This window comes from Pseudorca crassidens, chromosome 1 (assembly GCF_039906515.1).
Source record: "Pseudorca crassidens isolate mPseCra1 chromosome 1, mPseCra1.hap1, whole genome shotgun sequence".
Taxonomy (NCBI): Eukaryota; Metazoa; Chordata; class Mammalia; order Artiodactyla; family Delphinidae; genus Pseudorca; species Pseudorca crassidens.
Window position 1 is genome coordinate 185,538,634 of NC_090296.1, and position 16,413 is coordinate 185,555,046.

At 36.8% G+C, this 16,413-nt stretch overlaps 1 long non-coding RNA gene across 1 annotated transcript; it reads right to left on the reverse strand.

The window, feature by feature from the left end:
• Positions 1-6,712: 6,712 nt before the first annotated feature.
• LOC137205244 (uncharacterized) lies at positions 6,713-11,034 on the reverse strand. The gene is made up of 4 exons (XR_010934073.1): positions 10,932-11,034; positions 7,984-8,203; positions 7,509-7,600; positions 6,713-6,926 (listed from the first exon to the last, which is right to left on the reverse strand). It is a non-coding gene; the product is annotated as an uncharacterized lncRNA (long non-coding RNA).
• Between the last annotated feature and the right edge of the window lie 5,379 nt (positions 11,035-16,413).

The window sequence follows — 16,413 nt, forward strand, 5'->3', positions numbered from 1 at the left end:
TATGTCAGTACCACTCTGTTTTGGTTACTGTAGCTTTGTAGTAAGTTTTGAAATTGGGATGTGTGAGTCCTTCAACTCTGTTCTTTTAAAATATGTATATATATATCTTTTATTTTTTTGTCTTTTAACAGCCCCTTGCAATTCCATATGAGTTGGAGAACTAGATTTCCCATTTCTGCAAAAATTATCATTGGAATGTTGATAGAGATTGCATTGAATCTGTAAATCACTTTGGGCAGTGTTGCCATCTTAACAATATTAAGTCTTCCATTCAATGAACATGGGCTGTCTTTCCATTTATTTACAACTTCTTTAACTTCTTTAAGCAATGCTCTGTAGTTTTCAGTGTACAAGTCTTTCACCTCCTTGGTTAAGTTTATTCTAAATACTTTATCCTTTTGGATGCTCTTGAGAATGGAACTGTTTTCTTAATTTTCTTGTCCAGTTGTTCATTGCTGATGTATAGAAACACAAATGTTCATATGTGTGTGTGTGCACGTGTGTGTGTGTTGACCTCACACTTTTACAACTTTTCTGAAATTTGTCTGTTGGCTCTAGTTTCTTTTTTCTTTTCTTTTTGGTACAGTCTTTGAGATTTTTTATATATAGGATCATGTCATTGTAAATAGAGGTAGTTTTACTTCTTCCTTTCCAACTTGGATGCCTTTTTTTTCTTTTTTTTGCCTAATTGCTCTGGCTAGAACTTCCAGCACATTGTTGAAGAGTAGCAGTTAAAACAGTCATCCTCAAATAAATAAATAAACTTATTTTTTTAAAAAAACAGTCATCCTCATTTTGTTACTGATCTTCTGGGGAAAGTTTTCAGTCTTTCACCATTGAATACGATGCTAGCAATGGGTTCTTCACAAGTGCCCTTTATCATGTTGAGAAAGTTCCCTTCTGTTCCTAGTTTTTTGAGTATTTTTATCATGAAAGTGTTTTAGATTTTGCCAAATGCCTTCTCTGTATCAATTGAGATGATCATGTAGAGTTTCACCTTCATCCTATTAAAGTGGTATGTTTTGTTGATTCATTTTCTTATGTTGAACCACCCTTGCATTCCTGGGATACTTCCCACGTTGTCATAGTGTATAATCCTTTTAATACGCTGTTGGATTTGGTTTGCTAGTATTTTGTTGAGGATTTTTGAATCTATATTTATAAGGAATATTTGTCTGTAGTTTTCTTTGTGGTAACTTTGTGCAGCTTTAATATCAGAGTAATACTTGCTTATTGTATGAGTTAGTAAATGTTTCGTCTTCTATTTTTCAGAAGAGTTTGAAAACAATTGGTATTATTTCTTTAAATGTGTGGTAGAAACAATGTGGTTTTAATTGTATTTCCCTATTGTTTAAAGATGTTGAGCATCTTTTCATAGGTTTATTGGCCATTTTTACATCATCTTTTGTGAAAGTCTGGTTAAGGTTTTTGTCCATTTTCCTGTTGGTATTCTGTCCTTTTCTTTAATTAATTAATTAATTAATTAATTTTTGGTCACGTTGGGTCTTCGTTGCTGCATGTGGGCTTTCTCTAGTTGAGGCGAGTGGGGGGGTACTCTTTGTTGTGGTGCGCGGGCTTCTCATTGCGGAGCATGGGCTCTAGGCACATGGGCTTCAGTAGTTGTGGCATGCAGGCTTCAGTAGTTGTGGCTCATGGGCTCCAGAGTGCAGGCTCAGTAGTTGTGGTGCACAGGCTTAATTGCTCGGCGGCATGTGGAAATCTTCCTGGACCAGGGATCAAACCCGTGTCCCCTGTATTGGCAGGCAGATTCTTAACCACTGTGCCACCAGGGAAGTCCCTGTCCTTTTTTGAGTTGTAGTTTTTATATGTTCTGGATGAGTCCTTTGTCAATATGTGTATTGTTATATCTTCTCCCACTCTATAGTTTGCCTTCTCATTGTCTTAAGAGTATCTTTTGGTGAACAAAATTCTTAATTTAATATAGTCTTATTTGTCATTTTTTTCTTTTGTGGTTAGCCCTATTTGTGTTGTGGTTAAGCCATCTTTGCCTACTCCAATGTCATGAATATTTCTCCTGTGCTTTCTTCTGAAAGCTCTGTAATTTTACCTTTAACATGCAACCTACCTGTACCTTATTTTTGTGTAAGGTGTGAGACAAGGGTTAAGATAGTTTTTTTTCCACTTAGATATCCAATTGACCCAGCACCAATCCTTTTCCTACTGGCCTGCAGTGTCCACCTTGGTCAAAAATTAGGTAATTGTACATGTATGGGTCTTTTTCTGGATTCTTCATTCTGTTCTATGTGGTGGTTTGTCTATCTATGCAGGAATACCACATTGTCCTAATTACTATAGCTTTGTAATATAAATCCTAGTATTTGAAAATGAAACCTTCTTCCTCCTCCAACCTTGTTCTTTAAGATTGCCTTGGGTATTGCTCACTCTTTGCATTTCCGTATTAATTTTAGAATCAGCTTCTCAATTTCTACAAAGCAAAAAGTCAAAGCTAAATGGGATTTTGATTGGGAGTGTGCTGTTCATAGGGCTTTGGAAGCTGAAGAAAAAGAAAGGACACATCTAGAATTTAAGAAGAAGATCAGAAGAAACATTGTGTGTTCAGTTAATATTTGTTCAGTGCCTGATTTTGGCCATGCCCTCTGTGAGGTGTGGTGGTGTGTGGAGAGACACTGATAAACAAGACACTACCTACACTTAAGGGGCATTCTAGTGGATCTCTGAATTCCTCACTGAGACTCTCCATAGAATTGATGCAGTCTGTGTGTTGCTTCTTAATCATGACAGTTTTATAATGGGTGAGACCAGACACCTGCTGAGGCATTTTATGATCATTTGTAAATGTCTTCCTGATGAAACTGAGAGCTTTTCAAGTCCTCATGAGGTTCACTTAGGAAATAGAAGCTCAGAGTTTACTGAATTCTTAATATGTGCCACTGAGTATCTTATAGATTTTATTTAATTCTCATGACAACATCACCCAACAATGAGGTAAATATTATTATCCCCATTTATACAGATGAAGAAACTGAGTCTTAAAGGGGTTGAGTACTTTCCCCAAGATCATACAACAAGTATATTACAGATCTAGGGTTGAAACCCAGATCTTCCTGATTCCAAAGCCAGTGCTCTTAACCACTATAAATCAAAAGTAGAAATGATATAAAATGACTTATCCCTATGATTTAATTCCTTGCAGCAGATCTGCATGTGCAATGTTATAATAGAAGAGCCATGATATGAATGGAATCTTCAACAAAGATAGACATATATGAATTTGTTGGTGTTTCTACAGTACTTTGGGGGTGGGGTGGGTGGGGTAGGGGGAGACAAAGTATCCAGAGTGATAGGGAAACTAGGATCAGTTATCTGGCCAGGTTGGCACTGAATGGAGTAAAAATCCAAGCAGTTTTGAAGGATGGGACATTGGTATTACATGGTGCAGGTAACTATGGTCACCTGGCATAAAGTGCTCTTTCATACAAGGCACTGAGAAACCCAAGGCCTATTCGCAATAAATAGCATAAAAGATGTGAAGGATTCAAAGACTGCAGGGCAGGATAGGTGCTTCTAAGGGTATTGGAGAGCTTAAAGAAAGAAAATGGATTTTATCAAGGACTCAAACTAGGGACTTTCTATGATTTTCCTTAAAGAATCTCTTATCTATTGTGTAGCAGGGCTGATAGACCTCAAAACAAATGCTGAGACTACTGCAAATTGAACATCCACTTAGATCTTGTGAGTTGTCTAATTTCAGTACCAGGTGAAGTACCAGCCTCACCAGATCCCTCATGTTCAAGTTAAGATGCTGAGTAAGAAAGTGTAGGACTTGAGAACTGAAGTATGAATACATGGGAGGATTAGAAAAACTCAGAATAAACTGAAACTCCAACCCCATGGAGCTTCCCTTGCTGACCGAAGCGGATGCCTCTTCTTGCCTTGCTTGAAGACTCTGTAAAGATCTGATCTGAGAAATATTTTCTTCATGCCTTACCTCCTCCACCCATCATTGTGTCTGTCTCTATGTCTATCTAGCTATATGGTTACATATATATGTATGTGTGCTTACGGGTGTGTATATATAACTATCTATAGTCACACATACATATATAACTACACACATGTATACATATGTAACTATATGTAGTTATGTAAACATATATAATTATATACACATATATACATAAGTAACTATATATGTCATATATGAAATACACATATTAGTATATAGAATATATATAGTATGTAATAACATGTATTATATACATCCTATCATGCCTTGGAGGAGATAGGCTATAATAATAAAATCCAATAAAAGAAATACCAACTATACATCAAAAGAATTGTAGGATTATGCTAATTTATATTGGTAAACTTTGGAAATGGATTCTGAGGGTGTTAGGCTAAGACTAAGGGACAGAATTTTAGGTCAGACTGAATTTATTGGGTGTATTGACACCAGCAGCTGGGAATGGGTCTAATGGTTTTCCCAGTTGGTTGACTGAAACCTGGCTAAGTAAAGTTGAGCCACCAGAAATTCCTTGATATGATGTCAAGGAAAAATACGAATAGCAGAGAGAGAAAAATGTTGGAGTGGATTAATCATGCAGAGGCTGCTCTCATAACACCTGTGTCCCCTTAGTGGGTCCAGAGATACACCTTGGTGAGGGGGATACCAACATCGAAGAACAAGTGAATGAACATTGTACTGGCTGTTTGATGTAGCCTGGGCATGTGTTGGTTGAAATGGGCTCCTGATTTCATTCCCCGATGAACTCACAATGGGAGTCCCAAGGTCCCAGGGTAGTATCACCAGGGCAAGGTGTGTGTGGCAGCAGAATGGGAGTGGTAAATAGAGTGAACCCTACAAGGATTTTTGCTAGTGGCTATTTCAGTATCCAGTCCCTAGAACCAAAATAGGTAGTTGGCCCACGAAGGGCCTATCTGATCTAAATAACAAACATCTTCCGAGTCTGGTGTAAGAGACATGCTCTGAGGCTTGGCGGTGGGATTTCAGAGCCACTCACCTGATTCCTGAACCTGAGTTGGTTCAGTGACCCAGAGTGTCTGCACTGAAGGGGGAGTGAGGACCCATGGAGGAAAAACGTGCCACAACGACACACGTATGTACTGTGAATCTTCATCCTGGACTTTCCCAAAAGTACCTGCGGGTCATTGATCAGGGGAAGAGTACACTGTAAAGGCAAATACCTAGATGTTTGGGGGATTATTGGAAACTGGCTCAGAACTAACTCTAATTCCTGAATGAAATTGTGGTTTACAGGATAGAAAGAGATTGTTCCCTTACTTCCTTTAATCTTAGCTGGAATACAGCCTTCCCTGGCCACTCTATTTAAGAGTGCAAACACCTCCCCATCTAGAACTCCCTATCCCCCTTCCTTGACTTATATTTTGCTCCATAGAATTTGTTGCCTTCTAAGGTACTATATTATTTAGTTAGTTTATTGTCTGTTACTTCCTTTTAGAACATAAGCTCCATGAAGGCAAGGATTTTTTTCTGTTTTGTTTCTTGCTGTGTCCCATGCAGCTAGAACAATGTGTTGCATAGAATCGACACCTACAATGCAGTTATTGAATAAATTAAAATGAGAAATAAAGTTCTGATCTGTGTTTGTCTCACATAAGCCCAGTAGGACCCTGATTTCATTCATCTGTTGCTAAGTGCATAAAGGAATAGATGAACTGAAAGACGGAAAGAGTGACTCCTTTTCATAGCAAGCAGGAAGGGCCACATTCAGATCCCTTGGAGCATTCCCTGTTTGTCCCTCTACACCAACAAGTCACCAAAGAGCAATTCCCCATACCTGAGGGGTCACAGAGATAAAGGCCGTCATAACAAACCTAACAGATGCAGGGATATGATTCTTTTCACTTCACCATTTAAGTCACCTGTACAGTCAGTGAAGCTGATAGACATTTGAAAAAGACAGCATATTATCAAATATGTAATTCAATCAAAAATTTGGAGAAGTAGACAGTGAACTGATATCCATGGGATTCACTGATGCCTCACTCAGAAGCAGCTGGCCTTATGGAATGGTGGAATGATGATACGTGTTCTTGACAGATTGGTCTGTTCTCTTATGGGATGCAGCAAATGTTCTTAACCAGCAACCAATTCCCCCACAACCAAAGGGGTGAAATACACAACTGGGCAGATGCTTGTTACTCTTTTTTGCTACTCAATATCTGAACTCTTTCTCTGTATTTGTAGAACCCTTCACTTTATGACCACCTTTTAAGCTGAAAATGTGAAACACTTCTTTTTTTTCAGATTCTGTGCACCTAAGTGAGAGCTATCAGTCAGATGCATCTACCAGTTCAAAGTCTTAGGAACCAGCAACACAAAAGACACAAGGGTCGTGGTGCTCTGGTAACAGATGCCAACTGTGGCTGTTTCCTGAACCAACAAAGGGCACTAGTTCCAGCAGGACCCTCCTGTGGCCAGTCAGTGACGGGATCTGCACGCAGCTATCCTGTGTGCAGTGCTGTCCTCCATGGAGCAGTGCTGTGGGTGATTTGGGGTGGTGTTTCCTGGCTGGGTGGCCACCATGCAGTGGTGTGCTGAAGCCAGCTTTCCCCACTTGTAAAAGGTGATTGCTAAATTTTCAGGAATTTTGTGAGCCAGTCATTAAATGTAATATTAAATTATATAAACTTACAATTAAATAAATTATATATAAAAAAGATAATAAACTCAAAACTCATCCTTTTCTAATTATTTTACTATATTTTACTGTTATCTATGGACTTTAAGCTTATTTACATCTATTGCATCTGTATCATACATTTCTTCCCGATTCCATGCTCACTGACATCACACTGGGAGCTTGGACATCAGCCATCTTGGGAGTATTTACACTATGGAAACTGGCACGCACCAGAAATCAAGGCTTGATTTGTTATTTTGTTGTCTAGAATTTGATTGTCTAGAATTTAAGTGATGGAAAAATGTTAATACAAATCAAAAGTGTGTCATGTTTATAACCATTAATTGTAAATAACAGAGAAATTAAGAAAACATGTTTTTTTCCCAGAGAGCTGGTTTCACTCCCCAAAAGCCTCATTCTCTGATCTTCCCAGAGATTCTGAGAGCAATCTACTATCCTTTAAAAAAAATCTTTTTCTGAAGAAATCAGAGTATGTTTCTAGAGACTAAGAAAACTGATGAATACACTATCTGTAACAGGATAGCACCTTTTCAGTAGCATGTAACAAAAATCTCTACCATGAGCCTACAGTGTTCAAGGGAAGGCAGGACTCTGCCACTGAGCCTCAGCTTGTAACAAGAACATTCCAATCCTTTGAACAGTAGTTCAATTCCTGTTTAAAACTGTTCATCTTTCTATACATCCCAATTTAGCGGCAACATCTCTTCCGCATCTTATAACATACACCTAGTGTCCCCAAACGCAAGTTTGTATTTTGATGTAGGACTATTTTACATATTTTTGAGGAATTTAGCTACTCTATTAAAAGTCACAAACATTTATTGAGTGCCTACTACTTACTGTGGCAGCAGCTGTTGAAGAATAAAGAGAAGTTTCGTGTGGTCCTTGAAGAACTTTATCATTCAGTACTAGAGATGACACATACACAACGGCTGTAATTCAAAATGAAACGTTAGGAAACATAAAAGGGGTTCAAATTTCTGTGAAACCTAATTTCAGCAAGATAACAACTGAGCAATCGTACCATCTATAACAATAAGCCAAGCTTGATAATGTGTCATCCAAATAAAAGTCTTAATTGTTTTTTTCAACGTGAAAGAGAGGAGCCGGACAGACCTGGGCTTGAGAAGCTCCCCGGCAATTTGCTTGCTCTATGTACCAGTTAATAGTCCAACCAGGGAAGCAGGACCGCTAGGAGTGATATGGACTAAGGGGTTCATCACAGGGATTAGACATTATACGACTGTGGGAGAAGATGTGATAGCAGAGGTCTGTGAAGGACGGGGAAGGTGGAGGATCAGATAAAGTCACTAACCTGTGAACATGAATGGGAGTCTCTCGAGGGCTCTCCGGAAGGCCAACTCCTCTGCTGCTGGCCCCGAAGCCACCTGCCTGCAGACTGGCAAGACAGGCTGTGGGGAAGGAAAGCTGGAGGCAGACTGGTGGGAGACAAGCACACCTGCTTGTAGTAACACAGTGTGTTGGCTTTATACATGTCTCTCGCTGCATCTAATCTGGCCCAGGATCGAGAGCACCTGAAGGAGGAGATTGGCCGATGCTGAGGGAGCTGCTGCCTCAAGCCAACGAGGTGAGCCAACGAGGACATCAGCAGCAGCCTGCTTTGAGGGTAATGCTGCCGCTTCATCCTGCATTTCGAATGTTGCACAGATTTCTCCTGGGGCCAACTTTAGACAGGAACCATACGAGTCAAGGAATTTGGAGAAACCTAACTGCAGTTTAGCTAAACTGACACAGTATCAAGCCACCATTCTATGTTACCTCAAGTAAAACCACCTTAGCGTCGGTTTCCTCATTTGGGAAAAGGAAATAATTGGGGATAGTGTAACAACTGGGAGAGTTGTTGTGAGGCTGCATATCTCAAGGCATAGTTCATAGTATCTAGTATGTAGTCGATGATTTATCTTATGAAGCAGATCATTTTAAGGCCTTTAATGCCAGTTTTATAGTATTTCCCTCTATATTTCAAATTACCCTCTTTTGATGAAATTATCACGATGATTTGCTTTTTTTTTTAAAAGAAATTACGTTTAATTTTCTTGAAATATATTTCAAAATTGTACGCCATTTTCCTCTGGATAGAAATGATTTTTAATTTTATTGAGAGTAAAACTCATATGCAGTTAACATTTATATTTATGGCCCCAAACTTGAAAATAAGTATATGATTTAGCCACCAACAGCCTGGTCTTCAACCTATACTGATAAGAATTTTTAGATCCCTCCAAAATAATTGTGATCCTCTCTGATCTATAAATTCCAATTAGTATAGGCTGAATACCAGGCTGTTGAGACAAACTTATGCCAAAAAACAACAACAAAAATATTCCTTATTCATCAGAAATTCTCATTTAACTGAGCATCCTATATTTTATATGGCAACCCTCTCTGATTCTCCATTCTTCTAAGGAACCCTGATCTCACTAATCCAAAAATCTCTTCTACTGTTCTACCCTCTCATACTATTTTTGCTGTCAATTCCCATAGCAATTCACTTCACACTCAATATATCCCAAAATGAAGCATGACCTTAACCTCTAAAAGGGCTACCTTTTCCATCATGTCACATCTGTCTGCACTCTTGACATTCTTCTCATCTCTTCAGATAGAATCTTGGGTTCATTTGTGAGTACCTCTCTCCATCTTTACCAACTTCCAGCCAGACACGACTAAGTTCTGTCAATTCCTTCTTTAAAGTGACTTCCAAGTGCTCCTTTCCTCTTCCTTTTTACTGCCACCACCCCTCCCCTGACTGTCATCTGCTAAACAGTCCCTTTAAGCCCAGTCTCCTTTTTTGATCCTGTCTGAATCCTACTCATCTTCCTAAAACACTGCTGTCTCACTGTTCTCTGCTGCTCAAGAACTACAGCTGCTTGCTCTTGTCTATTGTATTAAGTACTGTAACTAATGTAAAATGTTTTGCTCTTTGAAGAACAATGTTAAGAAAATAAAAAGACAAGTGGCAATTCTCTCAAGAAAAAAATAGGTAAACTAAATAGTATTACATCACCTTAAAAAATAAATGTATAGCTAAAGACCTTAAAACAAAGAAAACTGCAGGCCCAGATGGCTTCCCTGGTGAAATCTACTACATATTTATGGAAAAAATAATACTAATTCTACACAAACTTTTCCAGGAAATAAAAGAGGATGGAAGTCAGTATTACCCTGATACCAAAAGGAGACTAAGATATTAGAAAAAAAGAAAACTAAAGACCAATATGTCTCATGAACATACACACAAAATCCTCAACAAAATATTAGCAAATCATACCCAGCAATATATAAAAGGGATAATACAACAAGACCAAGTAGGCTTTACGCCACAAATGAAAGTTACTTCCAAATTTTAAAAATCAATCAATGTAATTTACCATATTAAGACTAGAGAAGAAAGACTGTATGGTTATCTCAACAGATACAGAAAAAGGCTTTGAAAAAATTCAGCATCTATTCATGATTTAAAAAAAAATCCTCTCAGCAAACTTGGTTTATAAGGGATGTTCTTATGTTCCTCAACCTAAGAAAATATACCTATAAAAAACTTACAACTAACATCATAGTTAATGATGAAAGACCAAAGGCTTTCCCTAAAGATGAAGAGCAAGGGAAGGATATCCACTTTCACCAATCCTATTCAACATCATACTGGAGGTCCTAGTCAGTGCATAAGGCACGAAAATAAATTAAACACATACAGATTGGGAAGGAAGAAATAAAATGATCTCTATTAACAGAAGACAGGCTTGTCTACACAGAAAAAAAATCCCAAATGGAATCTATAAAAAGCTACTAGTACTAATAAGTGAGTTTAGCAAGGTCATAGGCTATAAGGTCAAAACCAATTGTATTTTTTTTTTTTTTGCGGTACGCGGGCCTCTCACTGTTGTGGCCTCTCCCGTTGCAGAGCACAGGCTCCGGCCGCGCAGGCTCAGTGGCCATGGCTCACGGGCCCAGCTGCTCCGCGGCATGCGGGATCCTCCTGGACCAGGGCACGAACCCGTGTCTCCTGTATTGGCAGGCGGACTCTCAACCACTGCGCCACCAGGGAAGCCCTGTATTTTTATATACTTGCAATGGATACTTAGAAAAATGAAATTTTAAAAGGTATCATTTAAAATAGCACCAAAAGCATAAAATATTTAGGCATTAATCTAACAAAATATGTACAAAATCTGCATGCCCAACTGTGAAGCACTGATGAGAGAAATCAAAGGAGACATATATATAAAAGTAGAGACATACCATTATCATGGATTGGAAAACTCAATATTATCATTTCTTCTCTAAGTTGATCTACACGTTCGATGTGATCCCAACCAAAATCCCAGCAGTCCTTTCTGTAGAAGTCAACAAACAGATTCTAAAATTTATGTGGAGAAAGCAAACAAAATAGAACTGCCAAAACAATTTTGAAAAAAAAAAAAAAGAAGTTGGAAGACTCACACTACCTGCTTTTAAGACTTGCATAAAGCTACAGTAATTAATACTGTGTCAGTATTGGCAAAAGGATAGACACACAGATCAATGTGTCAGAAAATACAGAAATAGACCCACATATATATAGTCAACTGAATTTTCACAAAAGTGGAAAGGTAATTCAATGAAGACCGGATAGTTTTCCAACAAATGGGACAAAATAATTGAATATCCACATGCAAGAAAACCCCAACTTAATTCATATATCACACAATATATAAAAATTGACTCAAAATGGATCACAAACTCCTAAATGTGACATCTAAAACTGTAAAACTTCTAGAAGAAAACCTAGGTGAGAAAGCTTTGTGACCTTGGTTAAGGAACGGTTTCTTAGCCACAACACCAAAAGTACAATCCATAAAAGAAAAAAATGGGACTTAATCAAAAATTAAATCTTCTGCTCTTTGAAAGACACTCTTAAGAAAATGAAAAGACAATACATAAAATATACACAGAAATATCTGTAAAAACATATCTGTTTAAGGACATGTATACAGAATACATAAAGAACTCTCAAAACTCAATAAGAAAATAACCCTATAAAAAATGGGCAAAAGATTTGAATTCACACTTCACTAATAAAGGTATACAGATGGCAGATAGCACATGATAAGATGCCTAATATCATTAGACATTACAGAAATGCAAATTAAAACCACAGTGATATACTACTACACACCTGTTAAAATGTCTTTATTCATAATCTCCAAAAACTAGAAACAATCTAAATGTCCACCAACTGGTGAATGAATAAACAAACTCTGGTATATCCATACAATGGAATACTATTCGACAATAAGAAGGAATGATCTACTGATACATGCATCAACATAGGTGAATCCAAAAATATTATACTTGTTAAGAGAAGACAGATGCAAAAACTGCGAACTGAATGATTCTATTTGTGAGACATTCCAGGAAAGACAAAACTATAGTGAGACTAAGTAAATCAATGGTTGCCTGGGATCAGGGGTGGGGCAAGTATAATGACTGTAAAGGGGAAGACGGAAAACTTGGGATCATGGCAATGCTCTGCTTCTTCAGTGTGGTGTGGTTACATGACTGCATACATTTGCCAAAACCCATTGAATTGTTCAACACTTCGGAATTGTCGAGTTTAAACCTCCATATTCTAAACCGTTTGTCCTCCATTCCACGGTAGGTAAGGGTTCTTTTTTAATACATTTATTTATTTATGGCTGCATTGGGTCTACCGTTGCTGCTCATGGGCTTTCTCTAGTTGCGGCGAGCGGGGCCCACTTTTCCTTGCAGTGTGTGGGCTTCTCATTGCAGTGGCTTCTCTTGTTGCAGAGCACGGGCTCTAGGTGCGCGGGCTTCAATAGTTGTGACTCGCGGGCTCTAGAGCACAGGCTCAGTCGTTGTGGCTCACGGGCTTAGTTGCTCCGCGGCATGTGGGATCTTCCCAGACCAGGGATAGAACCGGTGTCCCCTGCACTGGCAGGTGGATTCTTGACCACTGTGCCACCAGGGAAGTCCTTCCTTATTGTTTTAAGTTTACTTTATCTTCTCGATGCCTTATGAAGCATGTGGCATTGCAAAGATGTTCCAAGCAGAGCCCAAAGGACCACAAGTTATGCATTACTCTAACTAGAGGATGAGACAGCAACTCACTGACAGTTGCTGTAACAACCAGAAAGGTTTAGATCCCATGAGCTTTGATATACTTTATGAAGGCATTGTAACTTATATAACTTTATAATGATCCTTACAGTTAAGATAAAAATAAATAAGAGATGTTCCAGAGGAAAACGTGAAGATGTATTGATTTTGCTCCTGGATACTTTCTAATGAGTTGCTAACCAAAGGAAACGGTTTAAGAAAAACTAGGGTAAGAACCAGTGGGAAGAGAAGGAATGGCCCACTAGGCCTTCGGAAGATGGAGGTGTTTACAGGATGGCTGACCATAACGGACACCGGCCTGGATTCTGAGATTCCTGGGGGACCAAGAGATGAAGGGTAAGATAATTATTGTCATCAAGGTCTTTGAGGGTATCTTATGACGGTTGCTATTAAAAGAGAGCTCTGTCAGACTCACTGTAAAGAAGTGCTAGGCAGCCCAGAAGGTTTTTATTTAATTTTCTAAGTAGGGGCTTATGTGCTTGGGGTCCTCAGATGGTTGTATCATGTGCACAACAGCTGTAAATCTGAATGGAAAAAATCTATGCCAGTGAAAACCAAATTCAAAATTACATAATCACATTATTTGGTTATAATTGCATGCATGGAGCACATGCTAAGGCTGGGCTCTGAATGCTTTGCACATACTTAGGCTCTGAACGCTTTTCAAGAGCCATATGAAAGAGATGCCATTATTACTTCCATCATACATTTGAGAAAAATGAGAAGAGAAAATAAGGTCAAGAACTAGAAGCAGGTAGGAAAGGAATTTAAACCCAATTTTCTCTGACTCCATGTTCTGTACTGCCTTCATTCATTCAATAAATATTATTGACTGTCTGTCATGTACCTGGTACTCGTCTAATAAAAGGACTCTTTTTAAGGACAGCAAAGTAAAAAAGTAAAGAAGTAACAACCATAAAGGTTTAAATTCCATGAGCTTCAGTATACTTTAAGAAGGCATTGTAACTTATTTATATAATTTCATAGTGATCTTTACAATTAAGATAAAAATAAACTTTTAAAGCAGAGTTATGAAAATCTCCCTATTTATCCAGAATATATCTCTGGATAAGTACTCCACAAAAGATTTTTTTTATTCCTTTTCAATAAATCTTTTTATCCTAATCAAGTATATTATTTGAAAAATTGACATTCCACTTGAAACTGGAGATAAATTCTAATCCTAAATTTTCCATTTAAACTCTTACATTTCCAAAATATTATTCATATAATTATTCAGATATCCTAAAGGAAAAAAAAAGAGTAACAACTATTTTCATTCAAAGAATGGCACGATATTATTCTAATACACAAAGTAGCATTATCTACTCTTCAATTATTGTATTTAGCTGGAATGATCAAATGATTATTTAAACTTTTTGCATAATGTAAAACTATGTCTGAGATTCTGATAACATCTCAGTGAAAGGTTTTCTTTTTCTTTATCATCTTAGGAATTATGTCGAGTGTGTTCAAATCTAACCAAGTCTTTCTCTTTACACTATTTTCTAAAACTTTAATAAAATAAAGGGCAGCTAAGAAAAAAAGCTTAAGACAAACACAATTAGATTGTCTTTATGCCATTTATGTCAATGGACAGATACTTAAGGCATAGCTAAAGGTTTAAGTCTGTTACTTTATGACATATGCTCCCTGCTACCCTGGCCATTACTTGACAGGATGTTTGCTTGCAAAATGACTATTTTCCTATAGTCACTCTTGATTTTAATATAACAGACTATCATTATGACTCAACTTGAACATTAGTCATCATAGAATGTCATAGTCTCTACAGACAAATATTGATCAGAGCAACTTTTAGAAACAGAATAAAAGCAAAATGAAATTTAAATGAATAAAAAAGTATTAGTTTGAAAATGCTTTTAGGTTTCTAAAAACACATTAATCATTGGTTAAAATATCTCACAAGCCTCTGAACTTTAGATTTTTATTAATGTCCACCTTGTTACAAAATTAAGGCAACCTTCAAAACCACAACATACATAGTAGAATATTATTTTCCTTCTATTATAATTGGCAAATGTAAAATCAATATTTCCATTTTACACTGTTGAAGGAAAGAGTCCTTTGTAGAGTGAATATTCTCTATAGAAATTTATAAAACAAAATATGTATCTCTTTATTGACACCACTGGTCTTATAAAACAATTCTTCCTTTCAATTCACAAATATTTTAATTCAATTACTATTTTTAAAAAAACAAGTTTTCTTAACTCTCTACTACTCACCTATATATTGTAGTTGGGCCTCACTAAAAATCTTCTGTCACCTTCAGATTTTAAGAAAAGCATATAAAAATTCAGAGTTTCCTTAGGCCTCATTTGGCCATGTATTACCATCTACATTATTATTCTTTACCAAATTTCTCCTCATTTCTCGGTCTATAATTTATAGAGCACTGCAAGTCAAATAAAAGTTGCCAATTATCTGATTAATTTTGATTTAGAATACTGTTGCTCCAAATGATCCAGGACTATTTACTTTAGCACAAAATAAAAAGTTGAGTAATTACCCAGATACTAGTAACTCAAGTCCAAGTTTCTAATAACATGGACTAAATTGCCCATATTAATACAACTCTCCCTTTCACCCTGTTGCCAGTCATTATTTTCTTGGTATTTTATGACATTAAAATGATTTTATAAATCTTGCTCCCCATTCCTTTCCATAAAGTACAGATTAGAATGCTTACAAAAAGGAATGTAATTTTGAAAATTACACTTGAAAGAGTTAGAACAACTGTGGTTATTTATGTTTTAAACTTAATGAAAACAATCAAACACTTAGGGAGAAAAAAATGGAAATTTTCATCTATTTCATAGGCACTCGTTTTCACAACAGTCTAGAAAATTACTTTCTGAGCATTTACCATGGTGTAAAAATCAGTTATGTATAAACGATTTATTTTCTTACCAGAGGCGAGGGGGTTGTAGGGGGATGAATGCAACAGGTGAGGGAGATTAAGAGATACAAACTGCCAGTTATAAAATAAACGAATCACCAGGATGTAAGGTACAGCATAGGAAATATAGTCAATAATATTGTAATAACTTTGTATGGGGACAGATGGTAACAAGAGTTATCATGGTGATCATTTTATAATGTATAAAAATATCGAATCACTATGCTGTACACCTGAAACTAATATAATATTGTAAGTCAATTATACTTTAATTAAAAATAAATTAATAAAGTATTTTCTGAATAGTTCTATATATGCAAAAAATATGTGAGAGAATTGAACACAATTATTCTAAGGATTTTTTTAAAGTATTGTTAGACTGAACTTTGCATAAAATTGTTTCAAGTCTATGTTTTATTTTGACAAGGGACATAAAAATATGTACTCTCTTGAAAACACCATTCAAAACAACCATAATTAAAATGTTAAATTCTTAACCAGTATTATCTAAAATATCATGTGTTTCAAAATATTAAAACTTTCACCTAAGCCTTTCTTTACAAAGTAATCTCTCTTAATATATTAATTTTGGTTTAAATGTTTACTTTAAATGAGTTAAAAGCACATTTTGTATAGTTTCTTTAGTGTTGGCAATGTATTTAATTCAGATCATGCATTCTT